General features: G+C 39.2%; 1 long non-coding RNA gene across 3 annotated transcripts in view; it reads right to left on the bottom strand.

Annotated features, from left to right (window-relative positions):
• The window catches only part of LOC120614358 (uncharacterized), a 32,547-nt gene extending 17,025 nt beyond the window's left edge, over positions 1-15,522 (bottom strand). For all 3 annotated transcript variants that reach the window (XR_005655938.1, XR_005655937.1, XR_005655939.1), the window contains exons 1-2: positions 15,348-15,522; positions 9,218-9,286 (exon numbers count right to left, since the gene is read on the bottom strand). This is a non-coding gene — a long non-coding RNA (uncharacterized LOC120614358). The remainder of the gene's footprint in view (positions 1-9,217; positions 9,287-15,347) is intronic.
• Between the last annotated feature and the right edge of the window lie 661 nt (positions 15,523-16,183).

Raw genomic sequence — 16,183 nt, 5'->3', positions numbered from 1 at the left:
AAGGAAGGAAGGAAGGAAGGAAGGAAGGAAGGAAAAGGAAGGAAAAGAGAAAGAGAGAGAAAGAAGTGAGCAGAATCCAGGCTAGCACATGCATTTTTATAATTAAGAGTTAACTTCACTCCAATTGCTGCTGTTTTCTCATAATTTCTGTTCGTCTTCCCATTCCTACTTCTTTGTTCTCTACAATCCTTTCCGTCTTGGCCTCCAAATTTAAATCCCTATTCTACCCATCTTCCTCCTCTCCTTTTCTGTTTAGCTATACTTGACTTATTCAGATTTGACATTATATAATTATTATGTAAGGCACATAAAATTGTAGAGATGTAGAAATTTTTGCATTAGGTAGGAAAACAAAAAGTCTAAGGCACAGACAAATTCTGTCGATGAAAAGGAGCTTTTTAATAAACCTAACCTCATAGGGTGATTTGATCATAAATTCCTAACTGTGCAGGTCATGGTGCGTAGTGACGCCTCAGGTCTATCACTTTTCTAGTAAGAAGTTATCTTTACCTGCAGTAAGTCGCATCCATTGTTTTTATGCATCCAGGTCAATGCGCCTTTGAAATGCTTCTTTTTTGGACCCCTCAAGCTTAATTACCCTCAAAAGAGCACATAATCTTAACTATCCCGTGATCCAATCATACAGATTTCCCTGCCTCGCTTTCTCCCAAGTTCCTGTAATCGTCCTTACAGTCCCTCCTTTAATTCTAAATATAAAAGAAACTGCGCACTGTCATTCTGGGAAGCAGGTTGCTCAGACGATTGAGATCTTGCTTCCAATCATGTCCTCTTTCTGGCTCAAATAAATGCTAATAAACTCTTTAAAATTTTTTTTTGCAGATTTGGGCGTTCCCACAATAACGATGCTAAAAAAGCAAGGCCCAAAATGGCCCCTGCCAGGAAAAGAACGATTGCTTGTTGCCCGTTGTTGTCTCTGAGGCCCTGTCGCAGTTACTTCCCCCACCACTTCCTTCAACTCTGTCGTCAAATGGTGTGCTGTTAAATGCTCAAGCCCTGGATCCTTCTGCCTGGCTCCGTATCCTTCTTCTGCCATTTACTAGCTGAGTGACCTTGGGTAAGTCATGTAATCTCTTTAAACTTCGATTTCCTAATCTAAGAACTGGGACGATAAGGTTTCCTTTCTGGGAGTTGTTATAGGAAATAAACCAGATAATCTTAGCATAATAATGTCCAACCTGCATTGAACACTCTTGATAGTAAATCCAAGTCTGATGTTGCTCACCCCAAGGACAGGTTTCTTTCTTGACTGACCTACAAGTTAAGTCCTTTTTAACTTTTGAGTTGTGAAAAAACAAAACCAAAAACAAAACAAAAAAACAGACAAGAACAACTGCACAAACAGGAGCCTCACAAACGGGAGCCTCAGTGGTAGAAAATGTAGTGCTGTGGGGTTACTGATCTAAAACTACTCTTTTTTTTTCTTTTTCTAAGTGAATTGGACTAATCTGAATTAATATAATTTCCAGATGTTGGCAGAGTTCTCAATTCCTTTTTTCCCAATCCATGTTTTTCATTCTAGGTTTTCCTAGACAACAAAAGATTGGGCGGGGGGGGGCACTTAAACTCAGTTTGGAGAAAGAGAAGGAGGGAGAGTAATAGTCAAGGATTGTAACCTAAATATTCTCCCTATAAAAACAACTTCCTACAGAAACTCAGGTCAGATATCTTTAAACTATAGTACAGTGGAATAAAACATTCTTCAGCTCTCGTTGAATGGAGAATTTATCAGGCTGTATTTTACAAAAATCTCCTTTTGTGAGAGTCTCAGAACCATGTTCATATCCATAATAATGAAACTAGATAAGGGTGCAGGGCTCCATTCTGCCCATCAAAACAAGCCATCCAAGCGCCATGTGAAAAGCTTTGATAAGGCTCCATGAAGATAGTTTATGCAGTCCATTTGTCATTGAATATGGTTTCATCCTTAACACGACATTTTTAAACAGCTTGATTTTGTAGAAAAAAAAAAATCAATAGTCCTTGAGCAAGAATAATATCAGGACAACAATCTTCAATTTAATACCAAGGACTTTTTTCACATCTCCTTTAGCTTTAAACCACTGGCTGTTATCATAGTCTAAATTCCAACAGTGACTTTCCAGTGCTTCCAGATTAATTCTTTTGTCATGTAACACAAGTACAGCCTCTTTTTCTCTTACTGGAGCTTTACAAACTTGATTTTTGAGCCTAGAAAACTCTTTTACCAACAAAATCTTACTCAGAACCCAAAAGCAGAGTGGAAGCGTTCGGGAAGTGTCTCCTATCCAAAAGATCATTGGCAAACCACTGCCTTGTACCAAAAATGTTTGAGTCGACTGGCAGATGTCATAGCCAGAACAGAGAAACCATCAACAAGTAATTTGCTCAAAGAATGGACCTTCATTAGGTAGCACATAAATAGGAAATAATAATGAATAATAACTACGTTCATGAAAACCCTGTCACTGGGAATAGAGATGGCTACAGGTTTCAGATTTCCAAGTCTTCGTTCCCCACTTCCCGCCAGCTGTGACGGGCTGGAGCTCAGGAGCAACATGTAAGTAGTTGTCTCCCTTGCCTCTCTCCTGGGGGAGCATCCTCTCAATAATTAGAATTTGGATATATCCTCGGTCCAGGCCTTTCAACCCTGAGGGACTGATCTAAAGATTGAGAATGTGGGTGCAGAATATGGTCCATTTGGGAGGAATGTATACCAGAGATAATAAAGACATTCTCCTAAATTTCTCTGACTTTGACAAGACTGGGACAATGGGATTTTTCCCCCAACCCAAGCATGCCAAATTTACTCTGCTAAACAGAGCTTCAATCCTAGAGGCATTACTCTGCAAATAACAGCTCCCTGTATTAGTTTTGAGTCTAACCACCTTGACGATGAGTCCCCATTTTCCAAAGCCAGAGTGGGATCCTTGGTTTTTATAAACCTAGAGAGGAAAAACATTTCAAGTTCCTAAACGAAGTTTCCTAGCAGAGTAGTGGAGTCTGGCAACTCCAACAGCATGGCCTCACTTGTACAGCACAAAATTAGATGAGTCAAAGCATCACGAGTTTTTCTGAGGATCAGACAGTCGTGATAATATATTTTACCCTCATACCTTTTCATTAAAAGCTTATTTTCCTGAGTCTCCCAGGTTTTTTGTTTTGGGTTTTTTGGTTTTTTTTAGTCACTGTTCCTTCAGTACAGGCAGCCACCATCCTTTAGAGCTCCTGCTAATCCTATAAATCGGGAGTTTCATGCTTCTGGTCTTTTTCCTCATAATCCACTGCTTTTCACTAAGGTTAGTGAGGGGCTGTAGTGTGCTAGAGCTGTATCACACAGGCTCATGAAAGCTGACTGTTAATATTTTGGGAATTTTGCAAGACATTATTAAAAATTAAGTTGTGTAGACTTTGAATTAAGTATTTTTTAAAAAGCAACGAATCCTCAAAATTCATCACTTTCTCATTATTTTACAACTACTTCTACTCTAGATTATTTACATTCATTGTATCTCTATGGGTAAATATACAATAGTGTGTTCCTGAGCAACTCTTTCCCACTCTACATTCAGTGATGTTAGGTTGGTGGCTTGAAATCAATCATGCTAAGAGTATTTGTACCATGGAAATCAGTAAATATAAAAAAAATTGGGCTTTTTTATTTTCTAGAGAGCCAATTAAATGTTTACCGTCACACCATTGGCAAGGAGAGTTTGAATAGATGTCTATTTCTTTGCCGATACTTGACAAAACAATCGCTTACGTTCACGTGACTGGCTAGTGGGACATTTTGCCATCAAGTAGCTATTTTTATAATGTTGTGAACTCTGATACTCACAAGTGTATTTCTTATTCTTTCTTTATCATCAGTGAAAACTGTAAACCAGCAGCAATAAAGAATTAAGTGAGGTTTCAACAAGAAATAAAAACGATGTCAATCAACTGTGTGGGTAGCACTTTATACTGTTAGAAAAGCAGTAAAGATATGAAACTCATAAATCTATTATATGAATATATCAGAGATAGAGAAAAAGCTATCACGAGAAGAAGGATATAAATTGTGCTATGTGACTTCAAGAAAGAAATGTACTCAAATAAGGAAATGTACTGCACGGGTTCATAATTCGGTAATCATGTAAGATCATTAGCAAGAGTCTGGGATATTTTTGCTGGCAGTAAACAGTTTGTCACTAGTAGAAAGAAGACGTCACTGAGCTATAGGGGTTAGAGCATAGACGAATGACTTAGTGCACAGCTAATGGCTATTATCGTATGTGCTCACATTCAAAGCTAAGCCTATCAGTGGGGGGAGTCCCTTATGGGTGCCTTTCTGTATAGTGTCCTTGAAGGAAAGTCTTTGAGCATTTCTGCTTTCCTAGAATCCAGGCCTATATTCCACTCCTAAGTCTCAGAAAGCTTCCATCTCTACCTAAGTCCTAGTCCTCAATGTTTGTTCTAGAATTAACCTCTTTCCAGAGGATTAATATCCTAACAACATTTTCATTGGTGGATAAGGTGTGTGTCCAGGTCGAAAAGGGCTGGGACCAGGGTGAAGTAAATGGGACACTTGCTCTCACTGCAAAGTGTAAGGAGCACCAAAAACCTTCGTACTCAAGATATTTTAATGCACTATTTTAAAAAATTTAAAATAATGCAAAAAACCCCACAATTTATGAACCATCAAACTTTTAAATAATGACAAGATCATAGATGTGGGCATTCTCACTTGTAAACCAGTCTTCTAAGTGGAATGCTCTTGTTCTCATTTTCTCCTGTGAGAGTTTGCTCAGTTAGCTATTTCCTCTCGCTCCTAGATTTTCAGCTTCCTCTTAAAGGATGCTTCCCCAAAGCCTATAAACTTCTAAAGTTTCAACCACCCTTCAAACGAAAACAAAAGCAAGCAATGCCTCTCCTCAATTGCCTTGATCCCCCACCACCAACACCTCCCTCACATCTTCGCTCTACAGCAAAGTTTCTTGAAAAAAACACCAAAGCCCAATGTATGTATGCTCTCTGCTCCCATTTGGCACTTCCTCATTGGACAGTGTTGACTATTCTTGTCTTCTTGAAAAATCTCTCTCTCTTTTTTTTTACTTCTATGATATCCCACTTCTATTATTTCTCCTCTTATCTCCGAACATTGCTATCAATCTTGTTTGCAGACTCATTTATTTCTTAAACGGTCAGTAATCTTCAGGTGCCGACACCGACTCTCTTCTCCCTTCACCCCTCCCATGGGAACACATCAACTCACACGATATTATCACCATGAATAAGCACATGGCTCTCCTTTCAACATCAAAGCCTCTCCTAAACTGTAGATTCCTAAATAAACCACCCACTAAACATTGCCTCTTGGCCGTTCCCTGGAAACCTCACACTCAACACATCCAAGCTGAAATCATTTGCCACCTCTGCTTTTCCTATTCTGTAGATCTGATCTGGTTGGATGGCACTAGGAATCTAACAAAGAAGACTGGGGGTCACTTTTTAAAAAAAGATTTAGATATAATTGACATATAACATTGTATTTGTGTTAGGTACACAACATGATGATTTGACGTATGTATTGTGAAATCATTACCACAACAACTTTAGTTAACATCCATCACTGTGCATGGTTACAAATATTTTTTGTGTGTGTGATGAAAACTTTTAAGATCTACTCTTTTAGCAACTTTCAATATACAATACAGTACTGTGAACTACAGTTACTATCCTGCTCATTACATCTGCAGAACTGGAAGTCTGTACCTTTTCACCGCCTTCACCCCTTTCACCCACTCCCCACCCACTCACTGCCGCTGGTAACCACCACTATTTTTAGATTTCACATATAAGTGAGAGTCTGACATCTCACTAAGCATAACGTCCTCAAGGTCCATCTATGTTGTCGCAAGTGGCAGGATTTCCTTTTTTATGTGTATATTTGTGTGTGTGTGTTTAATTTGTGTGTGTGTGTGTGTGTGTGTTTAATCCCATCATCTATCAATGGATAATTAGTGGAGTCACTCTTGAGTCTCCCCTTTCCTCAGTGGTCTTGGGCTGCGGAGACCTGTGTGCTCATGGAGACACCGTCTCTGCCATCAGCTGCCAGCAGAAGGAGGCTCATGGCACTCCCCTTCAATATCTGCACACGGGAACTATGGGACACTTGTGCTCCTGGACAGACATCCCACCACAAACCATCCAAGATCATCCCATCACTTTCTTCCTCTCTACCTTCATCTGCTGCCTCTCTCTCTGTGCCAGAAACTCTAGCTTCTCACTTCCACTTGGACGTTTCTTCTCCCAGATACTCATATGTCTCCCCACTTCCTTCATTCAGCTCTCTGCTTATATAAAACGCTATCACAGGAGCCTTCCCTGACTACCTGACAAAAAGCAGCCCACTCCCCTACTATTCTCTGGTGCACCTATCAAGCTTCATTTTTCTTCCTAGCACTTATACACACCTGACTTATATTTATTTGTCTGTTTATTCTCTCTTCCCCATTAGAATTTAAATTTCTCGAAAGCAGAGTCTGTTTCATTAACTATCTTCTCATCACCTAGAATGGTATTTGACATTTAGTAGGTACACATTAATATTTGTTAAATGAATGAATAATTCATTCCTGTCACATTTACTTTAACATTTATTGTCTCTATTAGTCCTCTGTTTCACATATTTAATATATATTTACTCAGCCCTTCCTATGAGCCCTGCGCAATTCTGGGTGGTTTCCATTCAGCTGCTCCAGATCTCATTATCTCCAGCCTGAACTCTTACAATCGTCTCTAATTGTTCTCCCTGATCACAGATCCCTTTCATTTGTTCTTCAAGCTGCTGCTAGATGATATTTTCTGCTTAGCTCCAATTGATAGTTTCTCTATAATGTCTTTCTCAATAATTTCAGTAGAATTACTTGACTTTCCTTGTGCCTCAATGTACCTCACACAGTTAGTTATCATGGTGCATATACCATGGCACTTTAAAACGTACGTTCACACATCTGTCACACTCTGTTGGACTAGAGACCCATGGAGGACATATACTATCACGTATTTGCCCCTAAGTCTTATTCATCCTCACTATTTAACACAGTGCCAGGGATATCATGAAAGCTTGGTAAATATTTGTTGAATAAATGAAGTAATGATCTATTCAATGAATTATCTGTCTCCCTCACGCTTGTGTCCTTTTCATATGCCCCCACCTGTGTTTGAGCATTTCCTTACTTTCTGGCACCACAATATGTTTCAGGCTCCACTTGTATTTTTCTTGCCTCAGTCCTAGAATAAGCCAAGGAGACTTGTATCCTTGTATTAGAGAATGGTTTTAAAACAAAACCAAAATCTGAGTACCAGGTGGGCTCAATGCTGAGATGTCACCGTTTCCAAGCTCAAGTAGAGAAAAGACATAAGAAATATATGCATGTATACACATACATACCTCCCCCATACACTCACCTACATCTTTTCCTCTGTCTGTAGCTCTAAATATGTTAAAGACCATGTGTTCACACTGATTCCTCCGATTCCAAACCACCCCCTCATGGTTCCTTCTAGCCCGCCTTATTCCTTTCTCCAACAGTGAGAAACTGGATTCTCATTATCCACAATATATTTATTTATTTGTTCAATTCTACAATACACATAAAAAAGTTATTGATTGCTAATCAATACCCTGTGCAAAACAAATTTAATAACAGTATTTGTGTAGGTTTTTTTTGTCTTTAACCTTATGCTATATAATCAAACAGTTTTCCAAACTTGTCGCTGTATGTATTCCATTCGCGGTTTCCTCGATTTCTTAATTGATTTTGAGTATTTATTGAGTATGACTAACATTACGAATGGAATTACTATGATTCTAAAAGTCAGAACTCCTTAAAAAAAAGTTATACTCAGAGAAGAGTATACCTTCCACCCTGTTCCCATTCTCCCATTCTTTCCATGCAGTCTCTACTCATTTTCTTCAGGCAACCAGTCTCTTTAGTTCTGGTTTATCCCTCCTGTGTCATCTCTAGAGCATGATAAGGCACAAATGAGAAGATATATGTATATTTTCTTATACTATTGTATATATTCTATGATACTCTTTTGTACCTAGCTTTTTTCACCTAAGAGTATATCCTGGAAATTAAACCATATAAGTTAATAAAGATCTTTCTTATTTATTTATTTTTTTTTACAGCTACATAGTTCTTCATTGTGTGGACATACCATAGTTATTCAACCACTCTTTGGTGTGTGGGCAGTTAGGTGGTTTCAAATTTTCGCCACTATAAATAATGCGGAAATGAATAACTGTGTTTATGTATATTTTCATATTGTTGAAGATATATTATCAAGGTAAATTCTCTAAAGGTGAGATTATCTGGTTAAAAGGTAAGTGACTACATAATTTTGTTAGATATTCCAAAATCTCCCCCAAAATTATTGTGCTAGTTTACATTCTCCCTAGCATGTATGAGTGCCTGTTTCCCCATAGCCTGGCCAACGAAATATGTTGTCATCCATTTTAATGTCATCGATTACATAGGTGAGAACCTGTATCTCAGTATTGTTTTCATTTGAATTTCTCTATTTTGAGTGATAGAAATATTATTGAACATATTTTTGTATGCAATGGATTATTTTTACATCTTTTTGGTGAATTACCGCTGTGTCTTTTCCCCATTTTTCTATTACATTCTTGGTTCCTTGCCCCTCAATTTTTAAAGGGGTTGTTTAGGCATCTTTTCATGGATGTGTCATTTGTAATTGTATACATATTTTGACCTTTATGTGATAAATTTTCATTTATCTTATATAGTTTTATGTAACTTACATATCCAAAGGTTTTTTGAAGAAGGAATATGTAAAGAAGGGTACTTTACACATTTTATTATACTATTTGAATTTTACAAGCACACTTGTTAATCACAATGGGGTTAAACTACAATAGCAAAACCAAAGAAACAAATTCATGTAAGAACTCCATGTGACACCCTCATGTAATATTTACTTAGAGAAAACAGACCAAAAAAAAATATATTTTTAAGAAAAAGATAAATCAACTTGGCCATTTTGTGACTGACACTCATTCTTAGAAAAAAGAGGAAATAGCCACCTCATAAATAATTGCACTCAAGGTAATAAATAAAATAAGTGGAAAGGACAAAGCAATGGAGAAAAGTACAAAAATGGAGAAGTAGCTACAGATTAAATAACTTTACTAAGATCATATACCTACCTAGTCAAAGACTGAGCTGGGCAGCTTCTGGTTACTATTGAAATTTTTCATTTAATATTCTCATTAGTTCTAAGGAAGAACAAATAAAGAATCCAATTATTAAACTTTGCCGGTAGTATTAAACAAGGCGTTTTCAAAAAAGAAAATAGAAACATAGTACATTTGGAACTAACAAGGCTAGAAATGTGTGGGCAGACAGTCATGACACATGATTAATCTTGGAAAACACCTACTAACATTCACTGGGGGGAAAATACTGGTATTGCGAGTCAAAAGAAATCCAAGGGGATGAAATTCCATAAGGCCTGGAAGTGATAAATAGACCTATTAGTAACTAATACAATAAAATCACAGACATTTAATTTGAAGAAGCTTGAAAAATAAATGGATAATAATAATCAACTACATTAAGGACCATTCATCATCCACACGAGAGCTCACAAGTTACTGTGTCTAATGAAATTCAGTCAGGCAACATGTTTTTCTTGGGTCTGTGACATTTTAAAAAAATACACGTTCGAATTCATCAAGGTCCTACCACTCATTCCCAACTGTTTTATATTTTGGCAAATTCTCCCCATTTAATTATCTCTTTGTGTTTGTTAAGTCTCTTGTGTACTATAAGATCCCTCCCCCTCTTTTTTTAATGCCACTGATTTGTTGAAGAATCTGGGGTAGAATGTGCCAAATTCTGGATTTGGCTTATTGCCTTATTACTGTACCATTTAACTTGATCTTGTAGACACACTGTATTTCCTAAGAGTTGTAAAATAAATCTGGAAGAGCTGCTGGCAACTTTTTTTCTGGAAAGGGCCAAATAGTACATATTTTACGATTTATGGGCTATAAGCTCTCTATCACAACTATGCTGCCATTGCAGCAAAAACACAGCTGTAGGCAATATGTAAATAAATGGGCATAGCTGTGTTTCGATAAAACTTTACAAAAACAGGTGACACCATATCCATTGGGGCAGAAGAAATAGTGTGTGTGAAGACCTGGAAACAAGTGAGAACATGTCATGTTCAAGAGACAGAAAGCATTCAGTGTGTTGAAGGGTAGAGTGGAGAAAAGGTTGAGTGAAGGCCATCTGCCCTCGGCAACATTACCAGAGGACTCCAGCTCCTCCTCTGAGGCTTTTCCTCAGCAAATTCCATCCTTCTCTTTATCTCCTAGCTGTTAAGTCTTCCACAGTACACTCATAGGTCAAACGCCTAATAGCCATTTCACAGTTATGAGCACGTGTGTAACTGTGGATCCGTCTCCCAAAAGGTGGAAGACAATGTTGCATTCATTCATCGAGTATTTATTGAGCACCTTCTATGAGCCAGTTTCTATGCTGGGTACTTGGAGGCATGATAATGGACAAAAAGACAGATTTTTTTTTCCTCCTGGTACTTATAGTCTAACAGGAAGAAGACATTAAAGCAAATATCATAAAAATGAAACTGAATCATCTAAACTGATCGTGATATAAGAGAAGTGGTTCATGGAGAGACTATCACAAAGAAAGCTAGCCCATATGGGACTAAGGGAAGGCTTCTCTGAGAAATCTTTCTCCTATTCAAATTCCAACCCGCCCCTAATCCTTCTGGAGAGTCCCTGACGGGACTGGACACACTCTGTCTTCAGACACCACTTCTGTCATCAGTAACAATTCCGGCCGAGTGTCCCAGGTCATTGAGAGAACAAGCCTTTGCTTCTCCCCAATTTTACTGCTGTCAGGGGCTCGAGTCCCCCCCAAAAGTTGGTTGCCTATAGAATCCCAATTCTAGAGAGGCGGTGTTTGTTTCCCCTATTTTTGTTCTCCTGAGGGGACCTCTAGCTTACTGGGGTTTAGACAACACCACCCCTGGCACATGACAAGGCCCAGACATATCTTTGGACCCAGTCAATCAAGGGATTCAGTGCCACATTGATGGCCAGGGCAATGTGTGAAAATGAAAAAGAATACAACAGATAGACATAAGGACATAGAAACGGCAGAAGAAAGAAGGGCACTGGCCTTGTCTTACACTCCTCCCTCCCTACCAGACTGCCTGCTGCCTCTCTGAGCTCTCTCCACCTCTCTCCACCTCTTCTCCCTTTCAAAGCAACTCCAGGAATGATTTCATCTGTTTTTCTCTGTATGCCACTGTTAGAAGTGGGGATTCGTTTTTTTCTCCAAGATTTCCCCTGTATCAGCTTAGGTCGCGTGATAGCAAACTTTCCAAACTAGTTATTCCCTACACACATTTTCAAACACTCAACCAGACTTGGCTTTTGCCAATTCCTCTTCTCTGGAATGGCTTTCTATGCCTTCTCAACCTGGAGACCTCCAGCTCAGCTGATAAATACATCACTTCTGCTGTCACAGGGTCCCAGACTCCTTTTTTCCTGGAAACCCAGGAGAATGAGTTCACCCTCCTCTCTGCTCCTACAGCTCCCTGCGTAGGTCCAATTACAGCCTCGGCCACATTATGTCATTATATTGTATTAGGTGTTCGCAGATCTGTCTCTCTAACTAGCCCTTGACTGCTTGAGGCTTGGCATAATTATGTTTTGTTCCTTTGTGTCTCCAGTGCCTCGCAGTATCTGCCACAAAGTGGGTGCTGAGTAATGTTTAAATGATTTCATTAACTATAATTCTTTGCCTCACAGGCGCATTTAGCACAGATACCAAAAAGGTACAACTCTAAAGAGATTTCCCACATTCGCTAATGCAAAGGGGGGAACTAAAGCCCAGTGGTTAAGCGAGAAGTTTCTGTTTTTCAGCTATGGATCATGAAGTCTTGTCCTCCTAAAACTGAGAGGCACTGAATAAAATGGTCAGATTTTCCACAAGCTGAGCCCAGGCCACATGGGAAAGTGTCACTCTTTATCAGTTTTCCTCTTGCCTGGATCCTAAGGTTTTAGAATTGCAATGAGGGGTTGGCTTATGGGATGTCTCCTCCTCTTCTGGGGGGCAAATGTCAATAATAATTTAGGTCTCACTGGGCTGTATCTCAGCCATACAACTGGTCTATGAACTTGACCTTTCAATTACCAACAACCTGCTGACCTAGGATTCCTTAGGATCCTCAGATCAAGGAAATAGCATTTTCCCCCAGAGCAAGAATAACAATAAAATAAAACAAAAAGAAGTCCTATAGGCAGCTATGTTGGTATCTTTCTAAAGTACTAACTCCATGATAAAGGCTCTCTGCTTCTGTTTCATTATGTGACAGCCAGAGATGGTAAACTCTGTCGGTGGCAGAGAAAACAGTGTCTAGAAAACAAATAAGAGGAACTAAAGATGAAACTGGGGATACGTGCACCGTTTATGCTTTGGTATTCCGTGGTCACGACAGCCCTTGCTCTTATGAAATTATTGTGCGCGGTGTTCTTTTTCTGTGTAATGATTTCTGAAACGGTGTGACTGGTGGAATGTGCCTTTAAAAAATGCAGTGAGCGTTTAATTGCTCAGGGTGTGAGGAACCACATTCTGTTGGAGTGTGCTTCCAGCCCTCACTTTCCTCCTTATCAGCGACAGTGCTCCAAACACTTGTCTCAATTTTCAGATGAAAGCTGATGAAAAACAGACCTCTAAAGGGTTGAATTGCCTTCTGCATTTCTGTGCATCAGAGGAAAATACCTATACCCACTTGAAAGGACTAAATTTTTTTAGCGCCTCATTTTTAGATCATGAATTCTCCTTTGCTTTCTGCTTTGCTTATTTCTTATTTTGTCAATGTCATCTGCTTCATGAAATGTGTCTTTTCATTAATTATTCTTGTCTCAAATTGTCTCCTGTGGCTCGCCGTCAGGGCAAGAATTCATATTAGTAAAATAGGATCTGTCGCTAAAGGGAAATACCTTGCCTTATTTCAACATGGAATTAATGTCGCTTAACCAATAATCCTTAATTGATTTTCCAGATAAAACTTTTTGTTGTTTATATTTTCTTTGAAGTTGCACATAGCGTGGCTTTTCTACCAAGAGTAGACATTCAAAGCATGAAAACACTAAATTGTGAAAGAGCTGGGAAGTCTGATTGAGAATGCATTTTGAGAGAATTCCAGAGCTAGAGGAGCCAAATCCAGAACACAACAAGAACAAGACTCCGTTCACATTCTGCTTTATGGAGGAACCTCCAAAAACATCTCCCCAACACGCATGGCAGCGTAAGGGTAGTTTTGTATGAATTGCTCACAATCTCCCTCGGTTTTTACTAAGACAATGGAAACAACTGCAAGTAATATTTAAGGCAAATGAAGGTAAATTAGGTTATAACAAATAGAAACAGGGTGAGTGATAAAATAAATAGACGTGACTTTTCTAAAGGCAACCTTTAAAAACAATGGTAGATTTTCAAAGTTAAGATATTTACCAAAGTGAGTAGAATCAAACTGCTCTGTGCTTTGGAGAATCGCAACTTAGTCTTTTGGAGAAGTTAAGGTGTGAGGATTTACATGTTTCCACATTCTTTTCAATGTAATCCTTCGGGAGTGAATTTGTCCTCCTTTCCTAGAAATGCAGAGTAAGGCCACTCTTCTCTTTTTAGTGCAGATACAAGGAACCCTATGATAATGTGATGTTTAATCATTAAGACCGAGTGCATGGTATAGAGAGATCGCTGGACTAGAAACAAAGAACTCTAGGTTCTGATCCCAGAAGCACCATTAACTGGTTTTGTGATCTTGGGAAAATCAATGAATTTGATAAATATTCCTTAAGTACCTACGTATCTTGCAAAATGTTGGTGATACACTGGCAATAGGAAAGATTTCTTGACTTCCAAAATCTTGCTCTTAGTAAGAGAGACTGACAGTAAAAAATAACCATGATAAAAAACTATAGGTGTAAAAATAAGAAACATATGTTATGGGGATGAGAGCAGGAAGAGGAATTTCAAGCCTTCGGTCTTGCTGGCTTTGAGGGGGCTTGACAAGTTGGGGCTTGTCAAGATAAAGTTGAAATTTCAGGCAGGAAACAACAAATTGTGAAATGCTTTTTACATTAAAGTAAGGAGTTGGGAGTTTATCATGTATCCAGCGATTCTTGAATTTTGATATGCGACAGAATTACTTGGGGAGCTTGTGAAAACACATGCCTGCCCTTAGTGATGGCATCGGAATCTCCGGTGGCGGGACCACGACAGTAATGTTTTTCTCAAGACGATCAGGTGCTTCTAATGTACATAAAAGTTTGAGAACAACAGGTACAGTCATTGGGGAGCCACTGAAGGCCCCAAAGTAAGGGGATATATAAGATTTGTATTTTAAAAAGATCCTTCCACAAAGAGTATAGAGAATGGGCTAGAAGAGTGTGAGCCTGGAGACAGGGAGACTGATTTAAAGATTATTTTCCCTTTGACCCATGACCTAGCATCCCCTCCTGGGCATATCTCTGAGAAAAACTCTCATATATTAGATGACTGTCAGTGTTTTGAACATAGCTGTGATGTGAATAGTAGCAAAAAGCAGAAACACCCTCAATATCCACTGCAAGGAGAATGGATAGTCTACAATAGCGAAAGTGGGTCAAGTCTATATGCTGCTGAATAGGTGAATCTTACAAATTGAGTTCTGAGAGCTGAAAAGCAAGTAATGGAAGACTAAATACTACGTGATACTATTCAAATAGTTTTAAAATGAGCAGAATTAAGCAGTTAGCATACACACACTGTCGTTCAACAAAGCAAGAGAATGAAAGCACGCAGTTCGGGATAGCATTTACCACTTGCACAGGACAAGGGAAATGGTCAGGAAGAAATACACAAACAGCATCAATGGTGTTGTTTGACTTCTCTAGTTGAATGGCGGATTGATGACTGTCGATATTTGGATTATACGTCGCAACTTATTTTTGGTAAATGTTCTACAAGGACGGTCCTCCAATGCACCAGTCTTCCTGCTATTCACGCTCCTGTGTAGTCCCCTCCCACACTGAACCTGGGGGTATAATCAAGAGGATGCAGTGGAAGTGACGCCCTGTGACTTCTACACCTAAATCATAAGTCACATATCTGCCTCCTTGGACTCTTAGAACAGATGCCCGTGGGGAAGCAAGCCACCATGTAGGAAGTCCAACTACCCCGAGACCACCACACCATGAGGAAACCGAAGTCAGCCACATGGAGAGGCTGCAAGGAGAGGGGGAGGTATCTTACCAGCTATCCCAGCTGAGTCACCAGATATATGCGTGAAGAAGCCATCAAAGGAGTCCAGCACAGGTGAGCTGCAGATGACTCTAGCCCTGGCTACCGTCTGACTGCAACTACATAAGAAATCCCAAGGGGGAAGTGCCCCGCTGACCCGAATCAATCCTGAGAACTGTGACAGACAGTAATAAAGTACTGTTCTAAGTGGTTTATTATGCAATAGATAACCAGAACATTATAAATATGTTATATATGTCCTTTTGTATGCGTCAAATAGCATAAATATTTTTCAAAAATGAAATTACTTATATAATTTGTCAGAATCAGACTGTTCTGGCTCCAAATCGTCTGCCACTCATAGGCTCTGTGGCTCTGGATAAGTCACTTAACCTCTCTAAGAATCATCTAAGAAATGTGAAAAATAACAGCTCCTAATTCAAAGGGAGGATGAGAAGCTTAGGAAATACAGAGTCTGAATGTCCCTATCTAGGCAGAGGGTAAAGACACAGTAAGTCACAGGGACCAGGCCAGACTACACAAACCTGCTTCCTCTGGATCGAAAGAGGAAAGAAAAACACTTTTGTAAATGTAGGGTGTGGATCACAGCTCAAGACCTTCTGTGAATATCCACGGTGAACAGGAATTCAGCTGGAACAAGACTATAAAGTGTCCTCCCACTCTGTGTTTTCATGAAGATTCATTGATTGCCTGTGGTTTGTTTCAGGTGTAAAACATTTGAACTCAGATTTCCCAGGGACCGATTTCCCCAGTTACCTCTCTGTTTTTAGCATTACCTCTGTCTTTGGCTTCCTTCCCCATGTGGCGCTCCCCACATTGGGCCCTTT

Source organism: Pteropus medius, unplaced genomic scaffold (assembly GCF_902729225.1).
Source record: "Pteropus medius unplaced genomic scaffold, Ma_sr-lr_union100, whole genome shotgun sequence".
Taxonomy (NCBI): Eukaryota; Metazoa; Chordata; class Mammalia; order Chiroptera; family Pteropodidae; genus Pteropus; species Pteropus medius.
Note: the sequence above shows the minus strand (reverse complement) of the source record. Positions and strands in the feature narration are given on the sequence as shown.